Here is a 10602-nt window from a genome sequence, read left to right on the forward strand (position 1 = left end):
TATCACATGCTGCCCTTATACAACTTCCAATACATGGGCTTTTGACAAGTCAATATTTTGTTAAAAATGTTAAGAATATCTGAATATTCCAAAGAGCTCCTTTGGATGCTCCTTAGGTAAGGCATCAAACTAAACTAGCACTGTACCAATAGCTATTGCCTATCCCTACCCTTCATATCTTTAAGTCCATTTCGGAGAACTGACAAGTAAATATGTATTTGTGATCAGTTATTGTGTCCTAAATATTCACTAATATTTTAAAGACAACATTAATCAGATAAGTTTCATTGTTGTATAACTTGAAGAAAACCCACACTTTTTCCTGGTCCTCACTTTCATTATTTGTAAAAGGCAAAGAATGGACTCAGTATAATCTCTATGAAGTGATATATGCATATATATGCGTATACCTACATACAGACACACACACACACACACACACACACACACACACATCTCTGTATCCCTAGCACCAAGCCCCAGTATTTATTCAATAAAGACACATTCAGTGAGCAGACCATTTAAGGAATAATCAATCATTCCCCAAACTGCAAATCCATGTTTTCATTCTCAACTTACTGGAGGCAGACAGAAAGAGATAGACAGACAGACAGACAGACAGAGAGAATAAGGACAATGGAATGAATTTTTCATAAAACTAACCTTCATTTGATTCAGGAATTGTATTTTATTTTGAGAAGTATTTCTTACTTACATGTTTGGTGTTAAAATGCCCGTATCATTTATGAAATGATGGTGATGGTATTTTAAAGTTACTTTTTACAAAATGTCCTCTCTTGGCAAAAGTGGAAGTTAGTACATTCTGTTGATCCCCCAGTTCTTCAGTTTCTTTAAAGTTTTTAATCATCTTTGAAACCAATAGTGTAGTGAACCAAAGGCAGGAATGATTCCTGAAGTTCTCTCAAGCTCTTTTCTTGCTGGGTGGTTTGACCCTTAGAACTGCATCCTGGGAGTGACGCAGCACCATGGACAGATCTCCCGATGTGGGGCCCATCTGGGCGGACAAAGGGCTAGATTTACAGGAAGAGAATACCGTACTGTCTCTGCTTTGAGCATGGCAGTCTTCACGGGAGCACACAACTCTAGGCCTAATACCTAAATGAATGAGTTTAAGTCTCCATTGCGTAAAATATTCAGCTGATGATTGCACTCGTTTCATTAACTGCATTCTCAGAATAAATTGATGGGCTTTCCCTTTCACCTTGTAATTAACTTTGTTGAGAATTCTTACTGGGGTTTTCAGGCAGCTTCCTAAAACCTTTGATAAATTATTTGAATATATGTACTACGGGATTAAACTATGTTGTTTAATTTTATATTGGCTGTTATTTTTAAAAGAAGAAACAGTTCAACTCTAATCTTGAAGAACAACATGCTGATTGAACTGAAAATAGTACCTTGAAAAGGATCTGTACTCAACTCTTGACAGCTAATCCTGAAATTTCGACCCTTCCATGTCAGATGTGGCATTTTTGGTTTCCTGCCAAAAGCAGTGTGACCCTAGCCGAACAAAATCCCCTTCTCCCATTAGATAATTTGTATAAAACTAATCAAACCTGTGAGAAAGACCTGTATTCTAAGACTGATAGATCCCCCCTCAATCAAAGGTGAGGAAAATCAGTATATGAAATGTTTCTAGTTTTTTTTCACTATCATTCCTGGGAAGTTGTTAGCTCATATTTCTCTCAGAACAAAGTATCAATTTTCTCAAGAAAATGTCCTAATTTCTTCACTCCCCTTTGGGCCCATGCATTTTGAGGAGGTGTCCTTCATGCACCCATAACATCCTGCCCTTACACCGACCATGCTTCTTTGCAATGACCTGTTTACTCTACGGTCTCATAAACTCTAAGAGGACAGTTCCTATTTTTGTCTTATTCATCTGTATACCTCCAATTCCTAGCACGTTCCCTGGCTCTTAGCAGGATTTTAAGTATTGTCAGTTAAATGTCAGTTGCTTCGATGGAAATACTAATGACAAGAAATCAGACAAATTGGCTAAATCTGAGTCCTCCAAGACAGAAATGGTGAGGTTATCTCAACTGGCCCATTTTCAAAGATTGGTGTAGTCTAATACAGTGAATGTTAGCAGACACCAATACATAAGGAAATGAAAGAGAAGAAGAGACCTAATTTGGAGCATCACCAGGTGTGGGTCCATGGGAAAGGCACAAGAAGGGACATGAATAGAGTACAAAACTTGCAGCCAGACAGAGATGGGTTCCTGTTTGAACCCACACATAGGACCTGAACTCCTTATCAAACGTTTCTGTGGTCTTCAGCAGGTTACTTAAACTCTCTGCGCCACAGTTTTCTCATCTGTAATATGTGGGTGCAAGATCTTTTTCAATTATTTCATGGGGTTACTGTGAGAAGTAAAATGCATGCAGGTGACAGGAGCAGAACAAACATTATTCTGTTTAATTACTCCTTTTATGTCCACACAAAGTGTCAAAAACATAGGAGGCATGTTGCATCATTTAATCCTGAGACATAAATAGAAACTCTCTCCCAAAGAAACTGCGTCCAAGAATAGCCTTCCCCTAGTATGGAAGGAACAGAACTTGGCATCTCTTAAACAAAACCAGACACTGTGATGGACACTTAGGCTTTCTTTGCAAACAGTCCTACAGCTGGTTTGAAGCACCTTGGAAAAGCAATGCAAATCTACTTGGGCAATGCCATGTGGCCAGCATGAGTAGCGATTTTTGAAAATAGCCCAGGAGATGGCTTACAGAAAGTGGTAAGGTTTTTTTTTTTTTTTTCTTTTCTTTTCCTTTAAGGGCTCTGTTTCTGTGTTGCTCGCACACACACATACACACCCTCATGAATACATAATCTCATTTTCTGGGTGAAAATACAAGGTGAGTTTGAGACCATGCAGATTCCTATGGGCCTGGTCTGCCAGTGTAAATAAAATATTAAAACCAATAATCCTAACAGAACAAAAGCTTATGTCTTTCAACAGGAATAGAAGAAAAACATGACAGAAACAAATGGTGAAGAATAGGACAGCTGCTCCATCAGAACTATTTCTTTGGGAAGAAATTGACAGATTATTCAGTTCACATTGGCATCAAAAACATTAGTAGTAACACACACACACACACACACTGTGTCACCAACTGACACACACAGGACAAACATTTTCACTCTGAGATGTCAACTGCATGATGAATTCATGCTGGTGTGTATCATCACCGCCTCATTAATGGACCACATTAGCATGAATGGTCACTCATTCACAAACGATAAGAGAAACGGCCAACATTTAGGCTACCAGCCACTATACTAAGTTCACTTTATGTGTTCATGCATTTAGTCCTTGCAAACAATCTTGTGTTTTGCTCCTTTTATAGAATGGAAAACTGAGGTTCAGAAAATGAAATGAATTTTCCCAAGATTACATAGCCAACAGGCGATAGAGCAGATGCCCAGTTACATCTACCTCCCAAGCCCATGTCCCCCGCTGCCTCACTGCACTATCTCAAAGACATATTGGACACGTTTAGTAGGGATCAACCACACGTGAGAGACCCTTCCATAACACTGAATAAATACTTCAAGAGAAAACCAGAACTCTTGATCTCAAACCACACAAAATGGATTCAAGCCATTGCACTGAACCTATAAATGTGTTTAGTTAATCCACTACAAATCCAACCCCTAACTCTACCTACCTTCATCACTTACTGACTCACGTGCCCAAACCATAACAGTCAGAGATCTTCCGATGGAAGAGTTTTACTATGCCCCATTGTGGAAAAGAAGGCTCACATTTCAGAAGTAAGAGTGCTGGTAGCGATGGCTTCTTTGAAAAGAGTTAGAGCCTCACAAGAGTGGGAATTCAAGTTCCCTCAAACTCAAAGTCCCAAGGGTCCTGCTAACAGGTTCCAATGGCTAGAGGTTCATTCATGCATGCATGTGTTTGTTCATTCAACAAATCCCTAATGAACACTGCACACTGTGTCATTTCACTGAAGATACGGGGGTGAATAAAACAAGCACAACCCCTGCCCCCACCCCAACAAAGCTGAAAACAACAATCTCCACCCCACTTCTCAAGCACGGCCTTCTGGAGAACCAGCCCCACCACCTCCATGAGAGGGGCTGAGATACTCTCCCCCCACTCAACTGATTGAACCAGGGGCACACAGCTGGTCCAGGGAAGCCAGGCCACTGGGTGGTCAGAAGCTAATCCTGTTTTCTTTCTCTGCATAATAGAAACTAAAAGACATATCAGGTAAAGACAAAAGTGATCCTTTACTCACTCCACCTACTAAAATTCTGAAGGTAGCCCTCATTCCTACCCTTCCTGAGCCTGGATGTTCACCAGAAGATACCCCATGTGTATCCAACAAAGTTCAGGCTATGCAGTCAGACAGACCTGGGGATGAACCCTATTCTTCTATTAACTCTGACACCATGGACATGTTCTTTCGCTTTTAATTTTTATTATGGATATTTCAAATACACACCAAGATAGAATGGATTCCCATGTATTTGGCCACCAAATTAATAATAATAAATAATAATAATATTTATTATTAGTAGTAGTAAGCAATAATAATGTTTTCCCTCTTTTGTTTCACCTACCATTCCCCACAATTTTATTTTTTTTTATTTTTTATTTATTTCTAGGAGAGAGAGAGAGAGACAGCGTGAGCAGGGGAGGGTCAGAGAGAGAGGGAGTCACAGACTGAAACAGGCTCCAGGCTCTGAGCTGGCAGTCAGCACAGAGCCCGATGCGGGGCTCGAACCCACGAACCGCGAGATCATGACCTAAGCGAAAGTCGGACGCCCAACCGACTAAGCCACCCAGGCGCCCCTCCCCACAATTTTATATTTTCCTGGCAATTTTTAAAGTAAATCTCAGTCATCATGTTGGGTGAGTTCCTTAGTTTCTATAAATCTGTGTTCTCCTTCATGAGACTGGAATAATGATACCCCATCCATAGACGTTTTCATTCACAAAAACGGAGGGGGCTGCTGCAGGTCAGCCCGGGTCCCTCGGTGTGGGGTGCCGCTGTGACAATACAAAGCACGTGCTCTTGTGCACTTTACACTGTAGTGGAAGCGGCACAAATAAGGAGGCAGACACTTTCAGAAGGAACAAAAGTTATGAAGAAAATGATGGGGAAAGAGGAGCACTAGTTAACGTGGGGGCCAAAGGGAGACAAGGAAGTCCTCTCCAACGAGGTGGCTTTGGACGTACGATGTCAAAGGGTAGAGGCTTGGAAGGAGGGTTCTGTAGGCAGGGAGCACAGTAAGAGCAAGGGTCCTGGGGCAGGGATGGGCAAGGCTATTCAAGAGTTGTTTTCAGTACAAAATGAGCTAATGCGTCCAGAGGTTTAACAGAGAATGACTGGCAAATAGCAAGTGCTCAGTAATGTTACTTACTGCTCCTCCTAAGGCAAGACTCGTCACCAGACCTACACTGGAGCGTTCTGGAAGTAGCTCTCTTTCCTACAGTGCCAATGGATCTGTGGGTTCACTTCACATTTCCTTCAACCACTTCAACTCCTGCGGGGGGAGACTTTTCCCCCTTCTGCAAATACCTGTACCCAAAGGAGAGCTCACGTAGTGTCATGGTTAAAACACAGACCTTGAGGTCTGAGTGGTCTGGTTTAAATCCCAGCTCCACCGTTTAGTAGCCGTGTGAACTCTGGAGAAGTCATTTCACCTCTCTGAGCTCCAGTTTCCCCACCTTTATGATGGTGGAAATCACAGTACTAACCTAATAAGGTTTTGAACATTCAGTGTGGAGGGGTTAGCATGCTGCCTATATCAGTTACTGTTAACATTTCACCATCTGACACATTTTTACTTTTATACATCTGATTAGGAAATTCCCCTGATTTTTAAAAGATATCTGGGGATATCCCTCCCAGTGTCTCCAAAAGTCAAGTGTAGGACATCTGGGCGTCTTGGTAAATATAGGAAACGAATGGAAATCCATTTGGCCCTAGATATGAGCTGCACAACATCTTCAGAAGCTGAAGCACGGTCTCCTTTTTATCTGGTTCCTTATAAACCTGCTGAGAAATGGTCCTGGAGGTGGGGGGAGGTCAGGGGAGAGCTCAGGGTGGATGGGAGCCTCGTCTTTCTGATGGATTCTGTGTCCAGAAACATCAAGCCAGCATTTCTCCATTTGGCCTGAGAGGTCACCTGCTAAGTAAATATTGTAACATCAACCCAATTCCAAAGACAGGTTGCATGTTTGGGTGGAACACTCAGAGGGGACTCTGTCCTATGAGCCTATGTGAGAACACGGTCAAGACATCAACTGGTTCTATTCCAACACTGACCAATTTTATGTGGATGCTTTTATAGACTCTGAGAGACACTTTTTTCTACTGTGGCAATAAAGGCTTTGTAATTGCTGCTGACTTATTTACTGTTGTTTTCAGTCCTTACCACATCGTTAAATAATACTGTATACCCAACATTCTTCCACCAAGCTGGCTGTACGAAATACAATGTAGTATCCTGGGACAGAAGAGAGACATAAGAAGAGGAACCAGTAAAATCCAAACACTATCCAAAGTTTAGCGAAAAAGAATGTACTAATGTTGATGTCTGAGTTTCGACAGGTGTACCACAGTAATGAAAGATGTTACAGAACTCTGGGTGTTATCTCTACAATTTCCCTGTAAATATAAAATTATTTCAAAATTAAAAGTATTTACATGTTTTAAAAAGTATACTGCTAACACAGATGAGCTGTGAAACATCAATCTGGGCTCTCTCTTGTATCCACAACCTTCAGTCACATCTCCCATCCTTTTTTTTTTTTTTAATGCTTATTTTTGAGAGACAGAGACAGAGTGTGAGTGGGGAAGAGGCAGAGAGAGAGGGAGACACAGAATCCGAAGACGGTTCCAGACTCCAAGCTGTCAGCACAGAGCCTGATGTGGGACTCAAACTCACAAACCGCAAGATCATGACCTGAGCCGAAGTAGGAGGCCTCACCAACTGAGCCACCCAGGCCCCCCTCACATCTCCCACCCTTAAGACCAAAGGGAGCCTGTGTTTACTCTGCACTCCCAAAAAGCATGGGGAGTGTGCCTGGCAGGCTGGGGGGATGGGCTGGGGGAGACAGAGGCACATTCATAGCACTTGAGGACAAAATGTGCCTTCGAAAGGAAACTGGAATTATACAGAAGCTGAGGGGCATTTGTGAAAAATCACTATCTCATGTGAATCGACATCCTGTTCAAAGAGGTCGAGGCCTTTTTGATTCTCAGACTAAATATTTTCAGGCAATGTCACTGAATGCCTGGAAAGAACATGAACAGCATCAGCTGAAAAAAATTCATCTTCAGATGCCAAGGCAAGTCTTGCGTCTCACAGGAAAAATCAACCCTAGCAAATTTATAAAGGGAAGTTGACAACACTTCCCCACATTGAAGCTGTCTCTCCCCACCCACCCCAATTTGCCTTTACCCTAGTCCGTGTCCACTCTCTTCTCTCTAAATATCCAGATTTCTGCAGAGTTTTGATTCTCTTAGCTTGACCAAAGCATAATGGAAAGAAATGAAAGGGGTCTGGCATTAGTTTCAAGATGAGGAAGGAGGGGCACCTAGGTGGTTCAGTCGGTTAAGTGTCCAACTTCAGCCAGGTCATGATCTCACAGTTCATCGGTTCAAGCCCCACATCGGGCTCTGTGCTGACAGCTCAGAGCCTGGAGCTGCTGCAGATTCTGTGTCTCCCTCTCTCTCTGCCCCTCCCCTGCTCGCACTCTGTCTGTCTCTCTCAAAAATAAATAAGCATTTAAAAAAAAAGATGAGAAAAGAGAAATAGATGGAGATGAGTATTCTCTGAAAGCTATGTGAGGGGCTTACTGAATAGAGATAAAAATAACATTCAAGTCTGGGTTATCAAATTCCCAGTCAAATCTAGCAACTTGAACGTTTAGTGAAGAATACCCCAACAATGGCATGATGGGCCCGTCTTGGTATATCCAAATGGATGCATCTTTCTTTCCATTTTTGGTAAGGGTAAATCTTCATTGCTCACAATGTCCAGAGAAGGGTTCAATTCCCAATAGGCACATTCTAATTGTGGCACCAAGAGCTGGCCTAACTTCTCAGTTGAATGGATTCCTTCTCTCCTAGTTCTCTATAGGTCAAAATGGGCTCTGGTGAATGCCTGGCCTCTTGAACCCTTAATAATTGATAAATATCAGTCATTTAGGCCAATCCTCTCAAAGAACTCCCCAAATCATTCCCTCTTCTAACCATGTAACAATTCAACCACGGGGGCACACAATTCAACCACAGCAGTGACCTTCACAATTAGATGTAAACTTAGTAAAGCAGCTCAGTGTTTGCACACAGAGCAGAGAAGAGGTAAGTGTCAGACGTCACATCTAAGGCCAGACCTCACCACCACATTGTCTCCTCTTCACCCACGCTTCGCCATGTCTTTACTGAGATAGGATTATCCTTGAACGACATATACGATTGTAGGTATAATGGCATAGGCATGCATCTTCGACACGAGTAGTATTTTGACCCCAAACATCATTCTGTTTCTCCCGCTGTGCACAACGTGAGAGGCAGCCCAAATGCTAGTGTGAATCTCCTTTACCCAGTGGTTCCGTGGTGAGCGGCCGAATATCAGTCCTGCATATTCACTTCCCGAAATGGCCACCTAAACGGTCACCACCTCCCTGCCTCCAAACACAACAAGTAGGCTTCCTCATCCACGCCACCTCTTGGACCAGGGAGAGCTACTCAGGGTACACACCCACAGGTGACACTGCCATGGTTTAGGGTACATCCACATGCTCTTAACAAACCAGAACCCTCTGAGTCCATATCCAGGGAGACAGAGAAGGAAGGGGAGCTGTTTGAGTGAGTCCAGCCTGCCTGCTGAAATTTATACACACACACACACACACACACACACACACACACACACCTGCATAGCACAGTTTCTCAAATAGTGTCTGCCAAGCAGTGGCAATAGCATCACCTGGGAGCATGTTAAAAGGCAAATTTTCAGATGCCCCAGACCCACTGCCTCAGAGACCCCAGGGGAAGCCAACTGTGTTTTCAGGCGCACATTCCAGGGTGCTAGGCTTACAGAGGCCCCAAGCTTGGGGACTGAGTCGTTGCTCAGGGGGCAAGGAGACAATGGCCCAAAACCCATGGCTGGTGAGAAGTGTCAGATGTGAATACAGATAAAACAGCAAGAGTGCCGCGTGAATTAGAGGAAAAGATTGAGCGTGCCAAGACACAAGAGAATAACAACAGCTCCCATTCATTCATTCATTTATTCATTCACTCAACAAACAGCCATTGCCCACTATGTGCCAGGCACTAGTAAAGCTCTGGGAACACAGCCAGTGTGCAAGACACACAAGATCACGGTCTTCCTGGAGCTTGGATTCTAGGGGACAGGATAAAAAATACATGCGTGTTAAGTAAATAAAAAAGTGTAACGTGATCAAGTGACACGGGAACATGGCAGCGTTATTCACAACAGCCCCAAAGTGGAAACAACCCAAATCAGCTACTGAATGGACACACAGAATGTGTGATACGCAGTGGCGTATGATTCGGCCACGAAAAGGAAGGAGGCATTAACACCTACTACAACATGGATGGAACCAGGAAACTTGAGGCTCCTGCAAAGGGCCCAAAAAGCCACAGGGTACATGGTTCTGCTTCCATCAAGTGTTCAGAACAGGCTAATCCCTAGAGACACAAGGCAGACCAGAGGTGGCCACGGGCTGGAGACAGGGGGGACTGCGGAGTGGCTGTGGGGTGTATACGGACCAAGAAAGTGTTCTGGAATCAGATAGTAGTGACAGTTGCTTGAACTCTGTGAATACATCAAAAATCACTTACTTGTACACTTTTCCAAAATTCTAACTAAACAGAAAGAGAGAAAGTGATCAGTAAAGGCTTTCCTGAGGAGTTGACATTTGGGATGAGCCCTGAATGGTAAGAAGGACTTGGTTGTGTAAAGATGATGGAAAGAAGCTTCCTGCAGAGGGAGCAGCCAGTGCAAAGACCCTGTGGCAGGAAAGTGTTCAGATATTTGAGGTACAAGCCAAAAGGCCAATGAAGTTGGAAGGTAGCCAATAAGGAAGAGCATTCAAGGTGAGGATTATCCTACCCAATTTATGGAGCAAAAACACTCTCCAAGGTCACCAGCACATCACTGCAGGGACTGAGATACAAACCTGAGTGTCTCTGAAATCCGAGTTCAGCCTCCTTCCTCACTCTGTGCTGTAAGCACAATCTGAAACTCAAGGCGGCTACAGGAAAGGGAACTTGGAGGTAAAGCAGGCCCTCCAAACCTGATTTGCCTTTTCCACTTCTAAACAGGTTCTTCATCATGAGCTTCAGGGGATCTCTGGACCCCTTGGGAATTGAATGGAAATTTTCTTTGTGCATTTTTCTCAAGCAAGAAGCTGTAGTATTCACCAGATTCTCCTGGAGTCCCCCTGGCCCCCAGAATGCCTAATTATTTGGGGTTTCAAGAGGTTAGCAAAGTAAGTTATCAGGACAGCAACCACGAACTTGGTCAGCGCTGCTTACTACAGATCCCCTGGGCTCCTCCGGAAGC

This window comes from Hyaena hyaena, unplaced genomic scaffold (assembly GCF_003009895.1).
Source record: "Hyaena hyaena isolate Hyena2069 unplaced genomic scaffold, ASM300989v1 scaffold_376, whole genome shotgun sequence".
In the NCBI taxonomy this organism is placed as follows: Eukaryota; Metazoa; Chordata; class Mammalia; order Carnivora; family Hyaenidae; genus Hyaena; species Hyaena hyaena.